We start from the raw sequence: 10474 nt of genomic DNA on the forward strand, positions 1-10474 counted from the left end.
TGGTTTTGGTGCTAAAAGGAGAGTAAGAGAAAAATAGCAAAGGGTGTTTCGGCATTAACACTTGTCACATATGGAACTCCAAGTGTTTAGTTTCTTTGATTTCGAAGATAATCGGAGTTATTGCGCTAGTGGGAAGAAGACTAAATCAAAATGCATGCCGGAATACTTCTCAGCAGTGTCAGGATTTTCCCCATCTCAGTGGTAATTTTTGACCTTTGTTTTTTCTCATATATCTTTTTAGGCTTAGGTTTTATAAATAGATTTCCTGTTTTGTGATTTTTGTTCCTATTTTTTGTGAATAAATTAAATAAGTTTTTCTGTTTTGGTTTATCAACAATAGATTATTTTGTGATTAAATTAAATAAATTTTTCTATTTTGGTTTATCAGCAATAGATTATTGATTCATGAATCATGAATGAATCTACTAAAGCATAAAATCAATATCAATTTCGGTGGTTCAACTTATGGTAGTTTTTCAGTATTTCGGGTTTTTTAGCTCAAGCCTCCCAACAATGTAGTTTGGTGCGTCATAATGATAGGTAAGGATTTTTAGTAGCAAGTGAGAAATTTCAAAAATTCTTACTTTTTTTTTCTCCACTATAACTTAGATTTCTTATGATTCTTTTTCTTTTTCTCTTGTAAAAATCTGAAAATTTTGAGATTTCAAATTCTTTTCTAGAACATCAAAATACTTTATAGAAATTTGACTGAAACAATAACTAAAGTTACAAGTCATTCTCATATATCTTTTAGGTTTTTATTGAATGTAACTGCATTATTCAATTGATTTCAATTAGGTTTTACAAATAGATTTCCTGTTTTGTGTTTTTTGTTCATACTTTTTGTGATTAAATTAAATAATTATTTCTATTTTGGCTTATCAACAATAGATTATTGAATCATGAATCATGAATGGAATCTACTACACCATAATTTAGTCTTCCACAAGAATAATTTCCATTACATTTTTATGGGAATCTACTACACCATAAATTCCTGGCCAAAGCTAGATAAATTGGTTTCACACACTTATGAGTGTTTAACAACTCATTGCTTATTTGCTTTCCATCCTCACTTCTAGACTAAATGGGCTTGTATAGCCAATTCAAAACAGTTTAGATATGGCTTACTTCATCTCATTCATTATCTTAAGCATTGCTAAAATTTTTCAAAGTTTTTTTGTTCCTGACAGTTTTACTGAATGGAAAACCTTGTCTTAGCTTTTGTTTATTTTGGCCATAGGGCTGCAAATGAAAAACCTTATTTTGTGTTTAATTTTGTAGGTTTATGTTGGTTCTATACAGTTATATTGAGCTTTGAAATAAAATGGGTATTTGGACATATATGAATTGAACTCATATTTGGATATCACCCTATCTGGGTTCAATCCAACTACTTGGCCAAAAATTTTTTAGTGTAGTTAATGCCTTGCTTAGGCATTTTGGAGGCCTATTGCTTAGGTAAAAAATTCAGTAGGTGATATAGATATGAATGCATGGATTTGGCTGAACTTATGTCTTGGTATTTAATAGGGGTGTTCATGGGTTGGGTTGGGTCAGTTTGAGTCATTTTCTTCAACCAACCCGACCTAATCGGTTTACTTATTGACTTAATCAAAACCAACCGACCTTGAAGCAAAACCAACCTAAACATGAAGGATCGATTTATCGGTTTAGTCGGTTTTTATATATATTTTAAACTAAAATATCTATTTATATTTAAGTTTATTTCTTTTTAGTTTTTATGCAAAACTGATTTTTTTGTCAATATATATTTAAATTTATACAAAATTGAATTATATATTGTACCATTGTATTATATTTGTATTGGTTTTATGTTTTTAGTTTTTATCATAAATAACCATTTTTTTTCAAAGTTCAAACAAAACACATACAATATATCAACATTTAACATATAGGGTAGGGACTAATTAATAATTACTTAAACATATTGGATCGGTTCGGTTTTGGTTTTCATACATGAAAAATGAAACCGAATCGAATTGTTGGTTTATTTTCTCATACAAACCGAAACTGACCGGTAGTTTTGAAAAAAATGGCCAACTCGGGTTGGGTCGGGCCAGTTTGGTCAGTTTGACTTTTAATGTAAACACCCCTAGTATTTAATCAATTATTATTAACAGAGAGTGGCCTTTCCTAGCTTTGCAATCTATAAAAGATAAGTTTTGGGGATATATATACCATACATTGCAAATACACTAAAAAACCAATTGTGGTGTTAGAATTTGGATCCTCAACTCAATTATGATGGGATCAATTTTATCAAATTTGTGTTGGAAATGTTTAGACCACAATAAATTATTAATTGGTGGAAAGCTGATTTGATATAAGGTCACTTAGAGGAGTTCTCCATACTCAAGATGTTCTGGTATGTAGGCAGGTGGTTGAATCAATATTTCACTGTGATATATAGAAGGTTACAAGAATGTATCAACCATTAGCTTTTGGGCAGTTCAAATTCGTAAGAAGATTCATAGCTAATCAATATTGATAGATTTCAACTGTGGGTGAACTAGAGATGGAAGCAGCTGTTAGTTTAAGAAAAATGGTAAAATACAAAAACCTCCCCTGAACTTTTTGATAATCATAAAAATCTCCCCTATAGTTTCATTTTAGCAAAAACCTCCCTTTTATTTTTGAAAAATTTGAGAAAAACCTCCTTTCCATCAATAATCATGACAAAAAGCATTAAACCCATGATCAATTTTTTTCAAATACCTATTTTACCCTTCATACGTTAATGATTTTCAAATACCTATATTTTTGTTTATCCAGTAGGGAAGATCTGCCTCCCTATCCCCACCAACTTAAACCCAGAAAAGTCATTGGGTTTGCAAGGCTTCGCAGATGAAGAACAACATTGGCAGCAACCCGTGTTCATGGTTCCAGTCAATCGGTCCAACAAGCTGAGTCTGAGGTTGAGGTTTTTCAAAACTGATCTGTCTCTAACTCTCCATCTCTCCTGCTATCAACTTCGACAATGATGCAAGTATCCTTCAATCAATGTACTTACACCAATCAGGAGTGGACACGTATCGGTACGAAATCCAAGCAACGGGAAAATGTCGGTCTTAACTAGCAGGTGTCCATCATTTTTATGCATGGCGAACTGAGCCAACATGTTGACTGAATTCTGCGTTCTCACCACAATGGGCTTTTCAAAGTTTTAAGATCAAGGCTTTGAGAGAAGCTTCGAGGAGCTTGAATGTTTTGGTCTTTAAATCGCCGCCTCTATTCGATTACTTGTACTGTGGCTCATCATTATATGACTGATGAAGGGTGATTTGCATGACCTAATAAGAAGGGGACACGTGGATGCAATCTGCTCGAGAGGTGACAACTGAGCTAAATGAATCTAGTTCGCAACATTCGGAGTTCTAGTATTCAGTCACCTCGGCCCAAAAACCACATCGACATAGAAACACCATGACACCCAATCCAATTTAGGACTAAAGAACCGAAGTGCCAGTTCGGAGTTAAAGAGCCGAAACGCCACGTAATCGACTCCAAAGGCCTCCCCAACGGACCCCAAATTTCTTGGGATCACGAGGAGACTTATCCTAGATCCACATGAATCGGAGGTAAACGATAAATCTTATCAACACATTGCTCTCCTTCAAAAATGGAACAGTCCTTATCCGCACAACCCGGCGGAGCTCTTTCGTAAGGTACGCGTGATTATTTACTCACTAGCATTCGAGCATTCAAGTATTCAGCTCGCATCCATAGTATAGTACTGACTTAAGCATCAGAGCGATCTTGCCGGTTAGCCACCTCGGGTTCTCTGATCTACTATTTTGTAGCTTGGTCCAGCTCGCTGCGTAACTGGAGTTCGGATCATCCTCCAGCTAGGAGTATCTAGATCGTGCACCATCAATTGGTACCGTCTGTTTGAACTCGATCGAAAGGTCATCCCAATCTTAGTTGCAATTTTATTTTTCAATTTATCCCAATGGATTCTTCCAACAACATAGGAAAAAGCATCGAGATGAACGTTACCAAGGGGCAAGATCAGCAATCAACCTTCCCCCAAGGTCCTACGGTATGCATTGGCCAGTTTACTATTCCTCTTATGTCTCGTCACTGTCCGTACCGCAAAGCACTACGCAAGTGAGCGTCCCGTTTCCCCTAGTGGGCGTAACTTTCTCCGAGCCACCTATGGTCCCTCCTGGAATCGGGCACTCCCAATTCCATGACCTCGTTCAATGCGTCTGGACAATACAGATCCAGATGCAATAGGTCCAGCAGTTCCAATAGTATCAACAGTACTATCTGTACCAACAATATCAGCAGTAGTTCCCACCACTGTAGTCGAACCAGCAACCAATTCCACCCCGACACCCAGGGTTGTGTCAGGGCTAGAACCTGAATCGGCCTGGAACTAGCCAGAATGTTAATCGATCCCCCCATCGGGGTGAGGGGACCTCGCAGGTGCCGGTTCCTTCTAGGGGTCAGGTTTCGCCCCGTAGGAGGAGAGAAGACTAGCACACTCCTCCGTTCTCGCAAGGAAATTTTAGAAACAGGCCCGGGGATAGTCAGCTCAATAGGACCAATCCAGCTCGACACTCCCACAGAAAAATAACAACTCGCAAGGAGATAACAACCAACTCGAAGTTCGAGGCGCGAACTCGAGGCAGGACCCCTTCGTTCCTTGTGATAGTCGGTGCGAACTCCCCAACCAAGAGAACCCGACAAGAAGGAACTAGGATCCACCTTGCGATAATGTCCGTAGTGATGCCAAGATACCAAATTAGACCGAAATCAGTAGTACCAACACTAAGCCGGTGAAGAAGCAGCAGCAGTGTCGTCGCAAGACACGCCGCTCTTCGGCTAGAAACAACCCACCAGCGAATCCAAGCCAGCAAGTAGAGCAAGCTAAAGAAAAGGAAGAAGTGAGTTCGGTGGCAACGAAGACTACGCCTCCGTTGCTTTGCCGGTCATCTCCCCTGTCTCCCGAGCTCCTAACAACTCCGATGCCGAAAGACTTCAAGGTGCCCCCATTAGATAAGTATGACGGGTCATTTGACCCCAACGATCATGTGGATTCCTTCCAGTCTCAGATGCACCTAATCGGGGCTGACGAGTCCTGCATGTGTGTAGCCTTCTCCACTACGTTTAGTGGGGTAGTCTGAACTTGGTATCGGAACCTCGCACCGGTCTCCATCAAAAGCTGGTCCCAATTTGCCGACCTGTTTACTACGCACTTCATTACTAGCAAGAAGTGCCCGGAGTTGCAAAAAAGCTTTCTAAACGTGGTTCAAAGGGAAGGAGAATCAATCAAAAGCTATATAAAGCGCTTCAACGATACTTACCTGCAGATACCGGACCTTGATCCAGCGGTGCGATTCACCACGCCAAAGAAAGGGATCACCCATTAAGAGTTCAAGTGGCACGTGGTAGCTAACAAACCAAAAGATATCACAGAGTTCCTCAAGTTGGCAGATCCGTTCATCGGTACTGAGGAGGAAATCAACCTAAAGATTGACAATCCACCGCTGGAAAAGAGGAAGAGAGAGAATGAAGGGATGGGCAATGGTGGACAGAAAAGAAAGAAGAGCAAGTCCCCAAGCAGGGGAAGAAGGAAGTCAAGAAGTCGGTCTCCCTCGCGCACCCACAAGCTAGGTCGGTGCTCTAGGACCTTGACCATGGAAGAACGAGCTATATGCCTTTGAATGCTAAGTGAGGAGAAATCTTAATGGCTATTAATGATTCCTCCTTCGTCAAATGGCCTCCCAGGTTACGGGGGGACCCGACAATAAGAAATCCGAATGTCTACTGCCATTTTCACCGAGATCATGGACACAACATGGAGAATTGCAGGAATCTCCGCGGCAAGATCGAGGAACTTACCCGCCACGGGTACCTAAAGAATTACATATTGTGAGAAGAGAGGGGGCAAGCAAACTGACAAGCAAATCGACAAAGGGACCAAAGGAGGAATGACCCCGAGGTTAGCAGGCAGAATGAGCAACCACCGTGACAGTTGCTAAAGGACCAGTTTGCGGGGTGATCAACATGATCACCAATGGATCCATCATTGCCAGATGTACACCGGAAACTAGGAGGACATCGGTCCATAAATTGGAGAACGAAGGTGAAAACCTGCCAAAGAGACCTCGGCTCGAAGAACGAATCTACTTCACTAAGGACGATGCGCGTGGGATCCAGTACCCGCACGATGATGCTTTAGTAGTGAAGCTAAGGATTAACGACTTCGAGGTGAAACACATCTTGGTGGACTTAGATAGTTCAGTAGACATACTCTTCAAGGAGACCTTTGACAAATTACAGTTACAACAGAGCGACCTGAAACCGGTAGACACGCCTTTGATAGGGTTCAGCGGTGAGGAGGTCATACCTCTTGGTCGAATAATGGTACCCATGGAAGCCGGCACGTGGCCAAACATTATGCGATTTGAGCACACGCTCTTGGTAGTCACGACTCCCTCCCCCTACAACACAGTAGTAGGTCGGCCTATCACACACGTTTTAGGTGCGATAGTGTCCACTTACTACTTAGCAATGAAATTCCCAACTGATTACAGAGTGGGAGTCGTGCGAGGTGACCAGCTCAAATCCCACAAGTGCTACGTGGCTTCCTTAAAAGGAAAAGCAAAACTGACAGATGACGTTGAGCTTGAGCGACCTGTGGAGTATACCGACGAATGAGCTGCCTCGAAAGAAGAAATGGTCCACATACCAGTCTCTGCTATCAAAGTAGCCAAAACTCTTCAGATCGGTGCCTCAATTAGCGAACCACTTCGAACCCAGCTAGTAAGTTTCTTATTTGAAAATTTAGATATTTTTGCTTGGTCCGCGATAGAGATGCCCGGGATTGATCCAAAAATTATAACTCACAAACTTAATACCGACCCTTTAGTCAAGCTAGTAAGACAAAAGAAACACAACCTCGCCCCGGATCGTTGGAGGGTAGTCGATGAAGAGGTCGGGAAGCTCCTTGCGGAAGAATTCATCAGAGAAGTCCATTACCCGAGCTGGTGGCAAACACGGTTCTAGTGAAAAAGGCCAATGGCAAGTGGCACATGTGCATCGATTACACCGACCTGAACAGAGCCTGTCCGAAAGACTACTTCCTGCTGCCCAAGATTGACCGCCTAGTGGACGCGACCTTAGGGCATGAGTTGTTGACCTTCCTGGACGCCAATTCCGGTTACAACCAGATTAGGATGGATCCTGCTGACGGAGACAAGACCGCTTTCATAACTGAGCTCGGGTTATATTGTTACAAGGTCATGCCCTTCGGATTGAAAAATGTTGGGGCAACATTCTAATGCCTTGTAAATAAAATTTTTGAGCCGTTGATGGGCAATAAAGTAGAATGTTATGTTGATGATATGGTCGTGAAGACCCGATTTTCAAATTCTATGTTGAATGATTTAAATGACATTTTTCAAATTTTATGAAGATATAACATGAGATTAAATCAGAATAAATGCGTCTTCGGAGTCACTTCGGGTAAATTCCTAGGCTATATAGTTAACCGACGTGGCATCGAGGCCAACCCAGAGAAAATAAAAGAAATCCTAGATATGAAACCACCCTGGAAAAAAAAAAAGAGGTCCAGAGGCTGACTGGCCGGATAGCCGCCCTAAGCCGCTTCATGTCTAAATTGGCAGACCGGTGCCTCCCCTTTTTTAAAGCTATAAAAAAGAGCAAGAACTTTGAATGGACTAAAGAGTGTCAGCTCACTTTTGATGAGCTGAAAAGGTACTTAAGTACTACCCCAGTTTTAACTTGACCCGAAGAAAGGGATGTGTAAAAACTATACATCTCTGCGAATGATGAAGTGGTTAGTTCAGTACTGATCAAAGAAGTAGATCGGGTACAACAACCCATCTACTATGTTTGTAAAATTTTGCAGGATGCAGAAACTAGATATTCGGAGATCGAGAAACTAGCATACGCGCTGATCATAGCAGCCCAAAAACTTCGCCCATACTTCCAGGCCCATACTATTGTTGTTTTCACCAACAAAACCCTGAGACAGATTATGCTCAAGCCCCGAGGTTTCTGGATGATTAACGTCCATCGACTAGCAGTAAAAGCCCAGGTCTTGGCAGACTTCGTAGCAGAATGCACGTTCAACACAACAACCCCCAAATTGACCGAGCTTGCTCACATGACGGGAGCATCAACCAGTACGGTGCCAGCCCTAGTCAGAGTGGAACCGACTTGGGACGAGGGGCCCTAGATCCTCTACGTCAACGACTCATCCAACCAGCAGGGCAGCAGTGCAGGACTGATACTGTACGGCCCAAGCGAGGTGAAGCTGGAGTATGCTCTACGGTTTGGATTCAAGGAATCGAACAACGAGGCAGAAGATGAAGTGTTGATCACCGGGCTAACCTTAGCAAGGGAAATGAAAGCAAAACACCTCATCGTATGCAGCGATTCACAACTAGTGGTCAACCAAGTCACTGGTGAGTATGAAGCCCGTGACCCAACTATGGCAGCTTACTTGGCCAAAGTCAGAGAGATCCTGCACAGCTTCGTTTCCTGCTTTATTAGGCAAATTCCGAGGCCCGAGAACACTGAAGCCGATGCCTTGTGACGTCTAGCGAGCACGAGCAGCAACAATATGCGAACTATGTACATAGAGGACTTACATCGACCCATCATTCTCGTGGGGCAGAAGAGGTCGCTCTCGTGTCACAAGCAGAACTGAGCTGGATCGACCTGCTCGCTGGTTATCTGCTCCACGGGAACCTACCTACATAACACAATGCGACTTGGAGGGTAGAGCACTAATCAGCCAAGTACGTCCTCACAGACGGACAACTGTATAGAAGATCCTTCACGCTCTCTTATCTGCGCTGCCTGCGACCCTCAGAAGATGAGCACGTACTTTGTGACACCCATGAAGGCTTGTGCGGTGGACACTTGGGGGGTAGAGCACTCACATAGAAAGTGTTAAGGCAAGGCTATTATTGGCCCACAATGAAGGCAGATGCACTCGATCTCGTCAAAAAATTTGACAAGTGTTAGAGGCATGACAACTTCCACCACCAACCTGCTGTTGATTTAAAATACCTCACTAGCCCGTGGCCCTTCGTGCAGTGGAGAATCGACATACTTGGTCCTTTCCCACTAGCAATAGGGCAGAGGAGGTTCTTGGTTGTAGCAGTATATTATTTTACGAAGTGGGTGGAAGCCGAACCCCTGGTAACGATCACAACCCGCAACATACAGAATTTCTTCTGGAAAAGCATAGTATGCCGCTTCGTACTACCCCAGGTGTTGATATCCGACAATGGGAAGCAGTTCGAAAATGTTAAGTTTCAAAACTAGTGTGCCGAGATGAGAATTCAACAAAACTTTACCTCGGTGGCACACCCCCAAGCGAACAGGCAAGCTGAAGTAACTAATAGGGTGATACTCGGCGGATTAAAAGCTCGCTTAGCTCGAGCCAAGGGATTGTGGGTGGACGAACTGCACAATGTCCTTTGGGCCTACCGAACTACTATCAAGACCGCGATGAGTAAGACCCCTTTCAACCTCACGTATGGCACAGAGGCGGTGATCACGGCAGAAATCGAGGTACCCACATTATGATTGGAGGCTTATGATGAGGAAACGAACGATGACAAGCTCCGTACCAACCTGGACCTATTAGAGGAGGTGCGAGACCTGGCCTACACTCGGACCGCAGCCTACCAACAAAGAGTAGCTCGGTACTATAACGCCTGGGTCAGAAAATGATAGTTTTGTGTAGGTGACCTAGTTCTTTGGAAAGTTATGGTACCTGAGCCCGACATAGGTAAGCTTGGACCGAATTAGGAAGATCCATACCGTGTAAAGCAGGTATTCGAGGAAGGCACATATGAGCTCGAGACTTTGGAAGGGAAGTAGGTACCTCGAGCATGGAATATCGATAACCTAAGAAGGTACTACTTATGAGCCCGTAACTCAAAGGAAAAATTTCTCTAAGTCTATGTGACCACCGAACTGGTCGAAAAAGATGACCGACTGGAGAGAGGACTGTGAGTCACTCCTAGAAGCCTAAGGGCTATGGCGTCAAGCTGACAAAAGACCTCGACACTACAATAAGTCCTAGTTGCCTCTTCGACATAGGCAGACAAGTCCTAGTCGCCTCGACATAGGCGCAACGATCCCCAATCGCCTCCTTGGTCCTAGTCGCCTCTTGGCTCTAAGAACTTCACCCCGAGATAAATCTGGCTCGCAGTAAAGCTTTCGAGCATTCTCTTTGGTCTCCCAAGCTCACTTCAGGCAGATATCAAATTGGTAGACGAGCGAGTGGATAGTGGAGTTCACCTAAAAAATAGAAAGCAAGTGTAAGTGTCATTGATAGAAGAATAAGAAAGTAAATGAAGGGGCAGGTTACTTACCATCATACAGTAGCTATCTGCCCTCCCTCTGATATGACTTGTTGGCATGTCAGCCCACTCCACGACCTCCACAAGAAACACGACAC

The sequence above is a fragment of the Nelumbo nucifera genome, chromosome 6, assembly GCF_055504915.1.
Source record: "Nelumbo nucifera cultivar China Antique chromosome 6, China Antique-T2T, whole genome shotgun sequence".
Classification (NCBI taxonomy): domain Eukaryota; kingdom Viridiplantae; phylum Streptophyta; class Magnoliopsida; order Proteales; family Nelumbonaceae; genus Nelumbo; species Nelumbo nucifera.